Source organism: Dinoponera quadriceps, unplaced genomic scaffold (genome assembly GCF_001313825.1).
Source record: "Dinoponera quadriceps isolate SergipeBrazil2010 unplaced genomic scaffold, ASM131382v1 scaffold1651, whole genome shotgun sequence".
NCBI lineage: Eukaryota > Metazoa > Arthropoda > Insecta > Hymenoptera > Formicidae > Dinoponera > Dinoponera quadriceps.
Genome location: NW_014555795.1, coordinates 150,853 through 167,464, shown reverse-complemented (window position 1 = coordinate 167,464; position 16,612 = coordinate 150,853). Strand labels below are relative to the sequence as shown.

General features: G+C 34.4%; 1 protein-coding gene across 4 annotated transcripts in view; it reads left to right on the top strand.

Annotated features, from left to right (window-relative positions):
- Positions 1-16,612, top strand: part of LOC106745425 (myosin-IIIb-like) — a 41,625-nt gene that overhangs the window by 345 nt on the left and 24,668 nt on the right. Inside the window, exon 1 of one of the 4 annotated variants that reach the window (XM_014621014.1) lies at positions 9,051-9,116. The exons of the other annotated variants lie outside the window; for them this stretch is intronic. The gene's annotated coding sequence lies outside the window, so the exon portion shown is untranslated. Of the gene's footprint in view, positions 1-9,050; positions 9,117-16,612 lie in introns of those variants that run through there. 4 annotated transcript variants of the gene reach the window in all.

Sequence of the window (16,612 nt, the reverse complement as noted above, 5' to 3'; positions counted from 1 at the left end):
GAAATTCGCACAGTCAGCGATATACGCAAGCTTTGCGTAATTGTTCTCGCTAATGATAAACGATGATATGCCGTTAATCATCGGATACTCGCACATTTATGCCGCGAGAGCGATCGTCACTTTGATTGGCGTCTCCTCGAAAAATTGAAAACCTGACAAACGCGAAAACCGAGACAATTTCTCGAGAATCATCATTTCGACCTTAGGTATTGACAGAGGATCTCGCCGCATGAAAATAATATCTTATGAGAATCTAATTTGTGTGTAATATACATGGGAACAAAAGTTTCAATATTTATATCTGTAATCGCATAAGAGATAGGATTACAACCAGAAAAACCATTTTTCTAGTAAATGTTATCATTGTGTCAGTGATGATAACACTTTGCATGCAAATATTGCTACTACTATTTTTTTAATTAAAATCAGAAGAAGATATATAGTTGAGTTGCTGAGAATGACTATAATTTCAGTGAGATTTCTTTCAATATACTGTTATGTGTCACATGTGAAATTCTGTGAAAACGATAGAACGAAGTCAATACCGATGACTCGTCGGAAGAAACCAATGATAAAAGTCCTTTGACGCTTGGTCTGTCAATAAACGGTGTTGTTATCGTAATAACATAATGGTAAAGAACACGTGTACAAGTACAAATCTCAAACGCATCGAAATTCTTAATCTTTACTTCTAGCTACGAACATTGTGTAGAAAAAAAAAGGAAAAAGAGCGCGAAGTAGTAATAATAAGCGAGATCGAAGCCAAATGGTAACACATATTCCTTCTCCACGATGAATAAACAACGAATAACATGCATATCGCGTAAATAATAACTGATTATCAAATTAAGCAATCAAACTACTCAGTTAATTACCTCGCAACAGCGTATACATCATCTATTTTAAATAATGCTGATTATTTCGCGCGATTCATATGCGCTGTGCACAATTACTGCTGAATTATACATGAGTGCATTTTATTTTGCATTATTATTTTATGTCACTCCACGAGATTTATCATAACAATTTAACGCCGATGATACTCAGAAGCGAATTCGATCGAATAACACTGGAAGAAGAGAGAAAGATAATTTCCATAAAGAAACAAATATTTTTGGAGTGTTTGTAATTGTAATCGTACAAGTGCAGAATTATCTTATGGGAAAAATAGTTCGATTGAATTTATTTGAAAAGGACGAACCAAATACGTTTTGGTTAAAGAAAATGGAATCTCCGGTTTTTATGATCAAGATTCAAATTGTTCTCAGAACCAAATTTGTTTCTTGTAAGCAGAAATTCTATTTCTGTCAACATAATTTTAGATAAATTTGATCAAACTATTTTTTTGTGCAGGAGAATAATTGTTCTAGTAGCGTTACTACCCATACAGCACATGCTACCAAAGGACATCCTAAGAACGTTCTTATGTCTTAAGGACATTCCTGAGTCGTCCCTCGATATAGTGTGCAGTTGGTATAGTGCCAGTGTCAGTGGTAATAACTTGACATGCATATTATTACTACTATATATTTTCGTGTTAAAACTAGGAAAAGATATAGTTGAGTTGGTGAAAATAACTATAATTTTCGTGATGCTTTCTCTTAGTGTACACGAAAGAAATAGTTTGGTTGAATTTGCTCGGAAAAAACGATTTGGTTAAATTTATTTGAAATGTACAAACTAAAAGCTCTGCGTCTTATAAGTTAAATTCAACTCTTATAATCAGTTTCGTTCGTATTATAATTTAATTATTACACTATAATTTCGTTTTCTTCAACGAAAACGTATTTGGCTTGCCCACTTCTAGTAACTTCAACCAAACTTCTTTCCGTGTATCTGGCAATCAGTGTTTGCCGGTATCTAGATAAAATTATCTAGATAATCATTCAGATGAATGAATAGATTATCTCTATATTTATCTAGATGGAAGAAATACAATATATATTTATCTTAATTTTAGATAAAAAACATGTTATCTCATATAAAAATTATCTGAAATGATGTTACGGTCTATATTCTGAACTCACTTTTCGATAAAATGAATGAAATAATATGGACATATGCGTTAAGCCCTTATCAAACTAGGGATTAGAGATTAGATTTCAACGAATTAATAAATTTCGGTTTTGTTTCCTTTGGTCTGCTCTTTTTATTTGTACTGCTGTACTGGTGCGACTAAAAAAAAAAAGACTGTTTCAATTAATCAATCCACTTTAAGCTTGTATCAAACTGCCGATTGTAAAGGCCGACCCGACTGCAGATTACGACTGTCACTCTTAATGGACTAATCACAATAGACTAGTTACATGAAGCTTCACTGTGATAGGTCCTTCAAGAGTTGTAACCGCCAGTCAGGTCGGCTTTCAGTCTGCCTGATATGGGCTTTAAAGAAAAATATTGAAATAATGACGTTCAGAAAATACATCAATTAATGAGCAATGAATGGTTATTGGTTTCTTTTGTAAGATTCTTAAATTTAGAGCGATTACGTTGATGAATTATTTAATCGTTGTCCAATTTTAAATCTATGTAATTTTTATTATCAATTTTTATAAAATCTCTCACAAAAACAATATCATCTAAAAAATTAAATAAGTAGCGCTACTTATCTTATTTTTCATCTACATCAATCAATCAAAAGCAAAATCATCTTTATCTCATCTAGGATGATTTTTTTGGATTTTCAGCTCATTTTCATCTAGATGAATCTGAAATCATCAAAGGCAAACACTGCTGATAATAAACAAAACAAACCAAGCGCGTTTCGATTGAAGGAGGCAGAATTTCTAGTTGTGGTAGCTGAATTAGTTCGCCAGAGCCAGAAATTCCGTTTCCTGTAACCAAAACGTGTTTGGCTTCATTGTCACATAAATTCCGTGTTTGGCTTTCATTGTCACATAAATTCCGTCATGTCAATACTAAAAAAATACTCGAGAGATCTAACGGGTTGCCCAAATCGTTTTCACGGAGATATCGAGGATGTTGAATATTCGCATAATGAAATGCAGATGTATCGGAATAAATCGCGACTCACACGAGATGTGCACACGGCCTCTTTCGTCGCGTTCGGTGGGTTGATTCGTATGTGATGCCATACGGCGATCGCGACTGTCCTTTTGAGAGCAAAGTGCACCCGCTGATACCGTCGCACTTTAAACGCGCACGTGCACAAGGAAGGTCACGGACACTTTTTTGGAGCGGCGGCGCGTGCGCGCAAGCACCCGTGCTCTGAAAGGGCATCGTACCGCTCGAAAACTTTCTCAGCAGGTTGCCGTATATAGTACCGTATGCCGTATATAGCACCGCGCGCCTATATCTACACAGAGATGGTAATAATCGATGAGAACCAGTTGTATGTCGGCGATCACGCGAGTATCTGAATCACAGGAGAAAGAGAGCAAAAGAAAAATAGAGAGAAAAAGAACACAGGAAAAAGAGAAAAAGAGGGAGAGGGAGGGAGAGAGAGAGAGAGAGATACAATATTTTTTTGCAATACTACTAAAAATAATACAAATTTACTTCAATTTCTTTCAAAGGGATTGTTTTAATGGGGTGGAGAGGAAGAGGGATATTATTGGGTTGTTCGATAAATTCTTGTGGATTTTCATAAAACATTCAAAGTCTCATAGTAAAGTAAAGATTGAATTTTTGTTTTTTTTTATGACCGTCAACCATCAGAAAAACAATGAATATATTATTGAACAAAATTATGGCCGATTATAAATATATAATACCGGTTTTGGATTCTTTCTCTGCAAAATCTACACGAACATATCTAATAAGCCGATATTAACACATTGCCGACCGCTTGGGTAGATCTACCTGCTTTATGACGAATCATTGATCGAGTGATCTGCCTGATTTCTCGATGCTTCCGGGTAAATATAATCGTCTTTCTTTACAGATTTCATGGCATTAACAACCTAGTAGTAATTTGAATTATACAGATTTCTGCCAAAGTTGAAGTATGTTATTACGGCTCATGAAAGAATGAGCGATATTCGAAGCATAGCGAAGCATAACTTAGCGGTTAACGATGTTAACCGAATTTTTTCTTAGACATATCGACATATATGTTTACATGTATACATTTAAATATGTTCAATTTTTTTCCTTTAATTTAGAAGTTGTGGACAATATATAACGAATATTACGATGAATAAATACATACTAACTATCGTTACATACTAAGAGAAAGTAAATTATAATCATTTTCGGTCTCAATTATATCTTTCTCTGGTTTTAATCCAAAAAATAGTAGTAATATGCATGTAAAGTTATCATTACTAATATTATAGTAACACTTATTAGAAAAATGGTTCTTTTGGCAATAATTTTTTCACTTATGTGTGATTATAGTTACAAATATCAAACATTTTTTTAATGCAAAATAACAAAGAGTTACATGATTATCAGGTATTCTAACAAATATTAGGCTGCCGTATTTATGTTACTTTAAAATGAATTTCGTTCTGATTTTCACATATTCATGAAGAAGAGGTCGACCAGTCAGGACACAAGACACTGAAAAGAACTGATAATAGACTAAATGTGTTTTAGTTGAAAAAAACAATATTTTTAGTTCTCATGAACCAAATTGAATTCTTATGATCAGAAATTCTGTTTTCTTCGACTAAATCGCGTTTGGTTATGCATTGTCATGCAAATTCAACCAAACTAATGTTTTAATGGATCGCGTGTTTGACGTGGAATTAAGTGGATTGGCTACCTAATTGGCGTACCGCGTATGCATATGTCTGACGACCATATCGGCACGTACATTCCACTGCCGAACAATTAATGTTCTCCCGCTTAAATTGTTACGACCAAAAGCATGCGACGGGTTTTCTGAGACTTTCATTTCATTTAGATTTGTGAAAGAGAAAATCCCCCATCAAACTCATATATGCGAACGTCATGAACACTCGATTCACTCGTCTCGGCCGATTTACAATTAACCGCTATTGTGTGATCGTCAGTGAATGACTTTCGACTTGCACGTATTGTAATCCAAATTTTTTACACAGTGAGAAAAATTCCACGAAAATTACAATCATCTTTGGTTTCAACAATGTCTTCTTCTAGGTTTAATTTAAAAAATAGCAGTAACAATATATATTAGGTTGGGGAAAAAGAAATCCATTATTTTTTCGGTAGATGGCTATAGTGATCGATATCTCGTAAAGTATCGACCAAACAATTTTAGATTTATGCTCGTTGGAAAGGTGACATTTCGCAATAAAAGAATTCTTTTGTTGTTTTTTGTTTGGTCCATTCAGTTGTGAGTTACAGGGTGTTAAAAATGGAAGTCAACAAAGAGAAAATTCGGTACATTTTACAGTTTTTCTTTGATAAATTACATATTTCTTCTTTTATGATATTCTTGAAGGATTTTATATCATTTAGTTGAGTATTTCTATTTTTAAATCTTCTTCAAACTTTACACAGAATCTGATAGGATACGTTTTACTGATTTGTAAAAAATTCAATTATTTTCAAAAACCGCAGTAAAACCCAAACGAATACAGTAGACTTTAGTGCAAATGTTGATGATTATTATATAGTTTTAGTTTTTTCCGAAACTTTCAAAAATTCTCAAAACCTTTCCTAAACTATTGGCAAAGAAATTACTTACTTTAAGGTATGTTCTTTATATCTATTAATATATACGATATATACTCGTATAATCTTGCAGTCTTATATCTATTATTGAAATTAACAATACAAACATATATCTATTATTGAAATTAACAATACATGGTACAATTTTGACAGTGTGACAGATGTAACTAAAAGTAACCTTTATGTAAGCAACATTTTTAGCATAACATTTGTCGATGATCGATAAAAAGTAAAAAATAATAATAATTTGTGATTACTTAACTCTAAAGTATCATAAAACTGCATCTATATGAACTTGAGGTGAAATTTTAAAAAATGATTTTTAGCCAAGAAGGTCCATTTTAGGTTATTGTGCAAAATAGCAAATTGCTACGGTTTATGAAAAGAAATATTATTACATTAATGGCCGCGAATATGTTAATAGAAAAATGTTTCTTCTATCTATAATTTCTTCACTAATAAGATTACAGTTACAATTACCGAAAACTTTTTGCTCAGTGCACGCTGGTTTGCACATCGTTAAAGGACGATCGCGACAAGCACACTTCTTTCAATTATATTCAATTTTCAACAACACTTTCTGCACCAAGCCGGCAATTTAATGCGTCTTTAATCGCGCAACGGTGGACGAGCACAGTGTCGCACGCACAAAATTTTGCCGCTTTCACGGTTCTTGTCGCATATCTGCGAAATTGTATGTACGATCAAGATTACAGGGAGTACGTGGGCTACATAATTAAATGAACCGAGCGAGAGGCGCGTGCTTTGCCAAATACATCCGCGTCATGGCGCCGGTAACACGGCTAATCAAATATCTGTTACATGCGAGTTATGTGAGCAACTTTCGAGGAAGCAATATTCTCGTCGCGCGATGTGTGTGTAGTTCGTAAACCGTCGACATTCGTGTGCGTAGGCGAGATCCGTATATATAATTATTGCTTTTCCCGTTCCGACGGCACGCGTACTCGTAGGGATAATTCGATATTTGAAAAAGCAATCTGCTTATCTCTCATTTATTGTGGATTATAATCATTTCACGATTTCACTATAAGAAAAATAAGAAGAAGAAGAAGAGGAGGGGGAGGGAGAGAATGTTACACACGAATGCAGTGAGAGCTCGAGCGTGGGTGTCGATCAATTAACTTCTTCAAAAAGTCCATGTTACGAGGATTCAATTAATCAAGTTCGGCGGTGAGAAAGAGAGAGAGAGAGAGAGAGAAAGTGAGAGAAACAGAAATCTCCTGCTGTTTTTTTTATGTTTTCTCGTGGTAACGATTCCGTATAGTTTTAATGACAATCTCGTACGGGAGAGATATATGTTCGATTTACACACGGGTGCGTCATAGGAAGGAAGTCTACGAAATGTATTCATTACAGTTGCGAGGAAATGATTGCGTCAGAGAAAGTATGAAAAGAAACGCGATTCGACCATACACAGGCGATTGCGATTTCGTCAAGCAGTCACGTGAGAGCCGATCGCTTCTCTTGACCATACTCTTGACTTATTTCTTCGTGTTTGTTTGTCTTCTTTTTCTTCTGTTAAAAAAAATTTTTTTTTAATTGTTTTTTTCTTATTCTGAGACCTCTTTATATTATATATATATTATAAATAAAAAAAAATATATATATGAATTTATGAGTATCACTTAAATATTTGTTTATAAAGCTAGCAATAGTCCTGGAATTAAAATTACATTATTTCATCACTTTGTTGTAAATACATGTTCGTTTCCTTTTATTTTAATTTTTTATAGCAGTTTCTACCAAAATAACTAAAAATATCATTTTTATTCTTCATCATCTATCTTCTTATTTTTGTGAATAAAATATTGGAAAATGTGTAACAAATTGCAATTTTAAACTTTAAGTTAAACTGTAATATTTGATATTTATATTATATTAACTATAGATTATTTGATCAAATTAACTCACATGACACAAATAATATGTATTAAACAATACATTGAAACGAACTACAGAAAGTTACGTACGAGCTCACGTAGGGATCATAGTAATTTAAGCAATAAAACAACTGCTCTTTATAGCTGTCATTTTCGAGTTTTATTGATGCTATTTCGCTAAATGGAAGAGCAAGTAGCAGAGGGAAGGTACTGAAAGCGCTGGAATTGCAGACAAAAGCGAAACGGAGTAAAATTTGTTCGTGTACCTGAGTCAGTCTGACCTCTACGTGCCCACTCACGGGTTAAAACTCGGCTAAGACAACTGAGAGCAATTGTGAGTAAAAGTCCCTTACAGGAATCTTTCTATTCCTATAACTGAGTTTTTATCTGGTTACCGGACAACGGAAATTTCAAATGCACCAACGAAATAGTTTTTTTTCCGTGCGATTCTGTGGCGGGCTTCTCGTTACTTTCCCCGCGTTGCGTTACACGAGAAGAGGAGCGCCAGATGCGCCGTAAAAATAATACATTCAGTATACGGTACACACTGTAACAGTGGATACTGTTACGTGATTTTTTTTGCGCGCATCGCTGCATTCAGGAAGTACATTTCCATTTCCTCCGCAATCGATTTCGCTGCCGAGCACTTCTCGCCTGTTCGTTTGATCTCTTTTTACAATGACCAATCAGCGATCGTGAACTTTACGTGCGGACCGCGACGCGAAGCAGCCACGTGTTCGAGATGTAAATTCACGGATTATGGAATTTAAAGTTTGCAAAATAGAAACTGTTTCTCTCCGAGCCGAGAAACAAATATATCGGTATTCGGTTGCAGAATCTGTAACTCTAGTAAGAGCGATATTTATATCACGCATTAAATCAGGATTTATATTTGGAATTGATCGGTTCGTTGAAATTCATCCGAAACGGTAAATCCCATACCTTACGGTTACGATGTTGAAAGACGATAAATTAACAATCCGGTTTTGGAAATATTATTATGACTCGTACCGGATGGTGAGAGAAAAACAAAGATAGATAGAGAAAGAGAGAGAAAGAGAGACCGCGGTAAAAGAAACTGAAGCCAATAATCTGTGACACGCCCGTTCGGCTCTGAATCTTTCTGACGACCGCCGTCTTCGTGAGTGTCGTTTGACTTTCTTCTAAGACTAATTGGATACCCCTTATAATGTCCTCGCACGCGGTCCCGCTTTTCCTCTTTTTTTTTTTCACACGGGAACGTCCTTCTTCGTCGCTGGCCGTTTTAGCGACGCGTGGCTCGTGCGGGCCCGTACGACCCAGTCGCTTTTCATTGTGTTGCGGCGCCGATTCAAGTGGCAGGCGATTGTACTCGCGGCATACGTGTACGACAGTACGTATTAGCGCGTTGATTGAGATATACTACGTATCGTGGAAATGAACCGCTAGGATCGTGAATATCCCGCGCACAACGCGACGAGTAACACGGTTAAATACAATAATTCAACGTAATAAGGCAGCTTTAGGCACCGTTGAGCTTCGGGTGAATCGATTCTAATTCTCTACCTTCTTTCCACGTTCGTTTTACACGACGCGCCTGGTCCCAGATACCAAGTATGTGTGAGTTAACACTTGTCTCTCTATTTCTCGGAATAAAATTCCTGATATTAAAACTATAAATACTATAGGAGGCTTTAACAATAAATATTTCGTGTATTTTCCAAAATGTTTAAAAAATAAGAAATATTTATTTTGTGGATATTCTAATGACATATTTACTTACATTAATATAGATATTTTCTTATTAAATTTATTCTTATATAAATTTAATTATCATATTGAATTAAGATTTGAATTTTGATTTATGTAAGTAAACATAATACATCAGTACTTGCCAAATACAAATATTTTTTATTTTTCCGACATTTTTTCTTTCAGCATAATTATCAGCATGTAATGTATGCTTTACGAGTATCAATAATTTCTGTAATGTACACGGAAAGACAGTTTGGTTCAATTTACCTGACAATGAATAAGCCAAGAGCATTTTGCTCAAAGAAAATAAGATTTCTGATTCTTGCGAACCAAATTCAACTCTTGCAGTTCGAAATTTCGTTTCCTTTAACTGAAACGCTTTGTTTATTGTCAGGTTTATTGTAAATTTTTTCATACTTTTTTTCCGTGCATACTGAGCAATACTATCTTTTCCTCCTTCTTTTACCTATTGTTTTATTTTATTTTTCTGTTTATTATTAGATTAATTTTTTACTTATTTTATATAATTTTTATTTATTTTATTCCATAATTATTTCATTTGTTATCATTAACCATGCATTTCTATTTGTCCAATACTTGACTGGATGGGACTGTATCCCAACGCCAGTAAATAACACACACACACACTCTCTCTCCCCCTCCTTCTTTCGCTCTCTTCTCTCCCTCCGCGTGTTTAAATTCTTATTCTCACATGGCACGTCACACGACAAAACGGGATAAGATGCGCGCACGCAAGCGCGTCTTGCTTCTTATATGACATAACCAAAGGAGACCGCGAGCGCGGCTGGTAAATAGCCACATCGCGGTATGACAATTCGCACAAAGCCGCGCATCTTCTTCCATCTCTTCCTGCTTCCAACTGCATGGAGCACTACGACGATATTAAATGCCGTGTATACGCTACAAACGCACGAAGATGCACTCGCATCTCGATGTTGCACGCGCTTCACCTTCGGCCGAGATTTCTATACGCGTGTAGATAGCGCGGCGCAACCTCATGTCGCAAACGCTGCTACCATTTCATTTACATACAAAGCGGCTGGATTACGCGTACTGTGTTCCGGCTTATTAAAAAGCCGACGATTACCGGCGATGGTTCGCGTATGTGCCGCGTTGCACAACTATTCGTATCGTGGTGTAACTGGAAGCTCTCGTGGCCTCCCGCGACGCGTCCCGACGCGTCGTCTTTTACTACGTAATTGCTTCGATTTTTCTCTTCTTCGCGCATAAACGCGTTTAATAGAGCGGTGCTTCGTGGTTCGTTTGAAAATTTCGATCGTTAGAAGAAACTCCGCTCATCTATCTTACCATTCACCTCCTTTGCGAGATTTTCCCGGCAATGGCTCGTTGAATAAGTGCTATAAAGTATACTAGGCGGTCTAATTCCCGCAGAGGGGAGACGGCAAAAACAGTTTCGATTCGTCGTGGAACTCCGGTCTTTGCGCGAACATAGTGTGGCAGACAATTCGAAAGAACAATTCGAAGGAGTCGCTTTAAAATAATTTGTTCCGATGTATTTGTTATATATTGTTCTGATGAGTGTCCTCTCATGCGTGACTTTTTCGAGAATCAGGGCATATCCTATTTAGTTATTTTTAAAGGTTTTCAGGATTAAATACAAAGATGTTGTCGAGACAAAAATTCAAAATGCTGGATCTAATATGGCGGTTGCAAGAGATAAAATATTATCAAGAATTTGAAAGAATAACTATGAAGGAGAAATACAATCACACATGAAATGATATATGAAAATCAATACAATCGTGACAATAAACTCTATATTATTTAATGATATCATAATAAATGAGCATTATCAATAAAATCGGGAATTCGTTGACAATAACCCTGTTGAAAAAACCTGTTGTAAAAACCAGATGGAAATCCATATAGGAAATCCATATGGAATTCTATAATTGCCCTTGGGGATTTGCCAAAACCTATTCTTGAATCTATTCTTTAAATAATTCCCTTTAAAACGAGTTCTAGTTGACCTTAATAGCTTGATATGTACCAAAAATATAACTTTTTAAGCATGCTGCTTGACATACATATATATATATATATATCACCAATGGACGTGAAAGAATTAAATAACGAGAAGAAAATGAAATTCTGATCTTGGATATCGTTGATATCGTAATTATAGTTTCGATAAAGTCTAAATACAAATAGATACATACACAATAAGAAACCTTTCGTTCAAATGTTAAAATTTTCTTATGTTACTGACTGCTTTAACTAAAATCTCAATGTCAGATTAACACACAGCTTATATGTTATTATTTTCGTGATGTTTCCATATGTTAAATTTATATCAATTTAATAATTTGACAGTTTTGTATGTCATTAAAAAATGAAACATTATTTTGTGTTGCAGAACTAGTAGTAAGTAATAGAAAAATCGAAAAATCTATTGTCGATATAATCTGAAACATGAGAAAAATGTGTTCTTCATGAATTAAAATTTTTTAATGTAACATTTCTTTTATTCACATTATACGGACAAATATATTCCAGCAACATGTTTTACATATTATTTTATTTAATTAATTCCTTCATGTATTTATTAACATATTGTGTTATTGTAACATCATATTTTAAATTGAAACAACATATATAAATGTAAAATAAAATGTGTCTGTATCAAATAATTAATATTTTCAATGTGTTAAGAAATAACACATGACATATGTTATTTTAACATAAAATTTAAAGTGGGCTTTTTGGGACATAGGAAGCATGTTATTATTCACGATTTAATTTTTACTGTGTAGATATACATACACGGAAAAAAATCTGATTTCATTAATCAGAAAGGGAACAACCAAACTGTTTCCCATAGCTTTTATTGCTTTGGGATAATAAACTCTCAAGCGCAAAGAGTGCAAAAGGGAAAAAACCCGAGTCAAAACTTTGGTTTTACGTTAAATCTTTAATTGTACAACATAATAAGAGCAAACATAGCAAAGTAAGTTTAATTTTAGTGATATAATTTACTTCCACTTTGACTACAATAATGTTTTAAATTTTCTTCTTCGCTGTTTTTAGCATTAAAATAGGACGTTTGTAATAATATAATACATGCAAATTTAATAATCGAAATGTCGAGAGCATTTTTAGCTTGAAAGTAGAATTCAAATTAATTCTGTAGAATTAGAAAGGCAATTAACAAGTGTAGTATCGTTAAAATTACTTTTTATTAACCTATAGGCCATTTATGTAGGCATTATCTATCCTTAAAAGTATCAAAATATGGACAAGTAATATAGTATAAATAAATATTGTTATTTGGCATCTATACATATCGTAAATAAAAATATTGATATACCAAACTAGCAAATGGAACGTGTGTATGTGCGCGCGCGCGTGTGTGTGTGTGTGTGTGTATGTGTGTGTGTGTGTGTGAATATATATCAATATTTATTATAATATATATATTTATTAAACAAAATAAATATATATATATTTTTTTTTGTATACCGTTATCTTTATTTATGATACATATCGATACGAAATACCGATATCTCCTACTATATCGCTCATCCTTACATCGAAGTAGCATAAAAATTTTGACTCGGCAAATTAGAAAATTTCTGATCGTACAAATATTGATCTATCAAGTCAAAACAAAGCGAAATAAAGTAAACTCGCTGTAAACTGCTATGATAGTAGAGGACTAATAACATAAATAAATATAAATAGAAGTGTAGAGATCGTAACGAGTTCCCGAGACATTCGCAGGAAAAGTGAAATTTCACGGGTTCGGGTTAAACATGATATTCCGTAAAATTGTCCTCGCTAGAAACCGCGGCGATCTGCACGAGCGAACGATCGAGTTTCTCAGCGTCTCGCAACGGTAACTCATCGAACTGAAAGCCGAGAGCCCAACGTCCATCCAGAAATTTTTATACAGCCGCGCAACACCGTCGTCCGTTCACTTTCCACGCGCTACGACGCTCGCCTTAAATATATAAATCAGAGTTTACATTTTTTACACATAAATATACATAGCGCGACATGCGAGGCGCGGCGATCCTTGGGCTCTCTAAGCACGAAGCTAATTCGAAACGCCCGCCGACACACTTTCCGCGATCGCTCTGCGCGCGCCCAATTTGCATAATTTCTTTTTATCCCATTCGGCAGCCAATTAGCATATCGTGCGCACATGGTTTCGATGGTGTTGCATGCACGTCAAAAACAAGCGCGTCGGACGCTGACGCGTTGTGGTCATTGATGGCACGCACTGTACCGTTACGTCGTCACGCTGAAAAGATTAAACCAGCGGAACCATCGCGACCGGTGTCTGCATGTACAATCGGGAAAAGCTCCTGTCCTTCTATTCCAAACGGATTAACACACGGCCACGCAAATTGGCGAAAACACCGCACAGCGGACCGTGATTAATATTACTTGGTTAAGAATTGTTTCTTCAAGTTTGATCTCAAGTTGACATAAACGTAATTTTATAATATCCTGTAGTCGAATAATCATAAATTGTTATCGTTTATCATTTTTTGATTATTCATCGATAAATGTGATGCTAAAAATATTGCTTATTTAAAGATAAGCTTGAGTCACATCTGCCACGCTGTCGACATTTTGCTACATACAAGTATTATATTAATTTGAATACTGATTATTTTATATATTTAACAAGTTTAAAGAACACGTCACGAAATAAGTAATTTCATATTATATGTTGTATGTCTTTTTATTTCTGAAACGAGATAACTAGATTTGTGCTTGAAATAAGTATAACCTAACAACAGAAAAGTGTTTCCTTGTCAATATTGCAAGAAAGTCTAGTCAAGAGTGAAGCGATCGGTGAGGAAGTTTTCAGTAAGTTAGGGGAAAGCTAATGGCCCACTGGAGCAGTTCGTTCATCAGTTGAAAGCTGCCCACAAGATTCCCGTATGCCTACCTCGACATGTAATTGTTTACTTCGTTAATGCTTCTACAAATCAAAATTTTCCAGCATCATAAGAATTCATTATACAAGTGTACATCGTCTTAAGCATCTTAGCAAGCATATATCGTTTTAAGTGTTGGACTCACTGCTTGCCGTCTGATCATCGAGGTTAAGCAATGTTGAGCCTGATTCAGAGATGGATGAATGACCCAGCCGTTGATAGTTTTTTTTCTTTATGCATACATGCTGACTGCTCGCAGAAAGTTCCATGAAGATTTGTGTCCGCTTCTTGAGTCCGAACGCTCTAAGTGAGCCATAATCAGTTTCCAGCAAGCTACGTAATCGTTTATATTAAGCTTAGAATACTTTTCCACGCAGTTTATTAGACATTTAAACGCATGCTTACCGAAAGCTTGACGAACATTTTATTTTGATTAGAACGTTTTAAAAGTTTTTGAAAGTTTCTGGAAAAAAATTACAGTTATGAAATAACCAACATTTACACTACAAAATATTATTTATTTTTTCTTTGATATTTTGCGCCTCCTGCCTTCCTTCTTTTGAAAATAATTGACTTCTCTTAGATTTGTATAATTTATCCTAATAAGTATAGATATAAGGTAGCTATAAGATCCCTAGTAGCATATTTCACTGGCGTTACATTGGTTCAACATTGGGCAATGTAATGCCAATGAAGTGTGCTACTAGGGATCCTATCAGACTCTGTATGAGGTTCGAGGAGAATTAATAAATGAAAATATTGGACCAAATAATATAAAATCCTTTCTAAAATGATGTAAATTTTTTTCGTATTCAAGAATATAATAAAAGAAATAATAATAATGATGCATCCTTTAGAAGAAGTTATTCATGAGAAAATTGAGTTATTTTGTACTTATCTAAAAAAAGTGAGATAATTGTTGAACCATATGTAAATAGTTACTTTTTTTTTAAAGACATTTTTTGCATATAAAAGATCATTTTTATCAAGATTCAGAATTTTGACTAAAAATTTTCACTTTTTAAGACCATTGGTGCGCGCAAATAAAAATTCGCGCATTTTCGCTTATCTTTCTCCTTCTTTCACTCCTGCTCTCTCTCTCTCTCTCTCCCTTCTTCACTCCCTCCCTCTCAGTGTGTTTTTTACACGCTTATATTTCACCACTGACAACGTTATCGGCCGTACAAGCGATTTATCGGATATTAATTGACGATGCGAGTCATGAAAGTGGAACTGCGAGTGCTTAATCTCTGAAATATATTCGACTTTAAAACATTCAAGTTTCTTGTCACGCGAATTTCGTGACTTATTGCAGTGTGAGATATACGATCTTAGTCTCCGTGGAATGTGAAAGATTTAAAGTTCTTATCGAACGCCTGTGTAGTTACGATCGACGAATAGTAATTTCTCGTGAAAAATATTGCACGTCAAGTTTTGACGAAGTCTCAGCATTGATCAGGTCGAAATTCATTGGTCTTTCTAATCGCTAGTCCGCGCTGTTCTCGTCGTGTGTGAATACGCATGTATATTATGACTGTTGATTATTTGACCAATTTGTCATTTTGACAGCTTGACTATTATGTCATATCATTCAGCGTCATATTATATCCAGATACGATAGGAACGATTAGAAAGATTAATGAATTTTGCGACCTAGTAAATGTTGAGCCTGGTAAATGTTATGATTTTATTAAAGCTTAATGTGTGTGAAAATAGGTATATTTTTTCTTTTCTCACTTCTTTAAATAGCAGCATAACGTCAAAGGATAACATATTATCTATTTGTCGTTATTTTTAGTCTATGATGTCGTTTGGTTAATAATGAACATTTGTAATAAGTAATTATCTAGGCCAATTAAGGAAAAATGAGGTCTGTTGGACGCTTTTCTTTTGTTATCTACACAGTAAGAAATCTTCCGCCCAAATGTTAAAATTTTCTTGTGTTATCAACTTTTAATTAAAATTTCAATGTTAAATTAATACACAACTCGTATGTTATTATTTTGGTGATGTTTTCATGTGTTAAATTTATGTCAATTTAATAATTTGACATTTTTGTGCGTTACTTAAAAATAAAGTATTATTTTGAGTTATTTTCACATAATTATTTTAGATCAGTATTTCTTAAAATTATTGAACATTAACATAAATTAAAGTGAGCCTTTAAATAAGGTCATAAACTTCGATATATGAAATAGTCAAATTTATCAAAACTAAATGTTCTTATTACGAATAATTCAAAGTAATTTCATTCATGTCTTAATATAACATGAGAAATATAAGTAGCGCTGCATAGTGCAGTCAATAGGCGCAGGACTAATAATAAATAGTAATGTGAAGAATGCAAGATCGAGGCTATGTTGAAACAATTTATAACATGAAAAAAATGTGTTTTTCATGAGTTAAAATATAATATTTATTTTA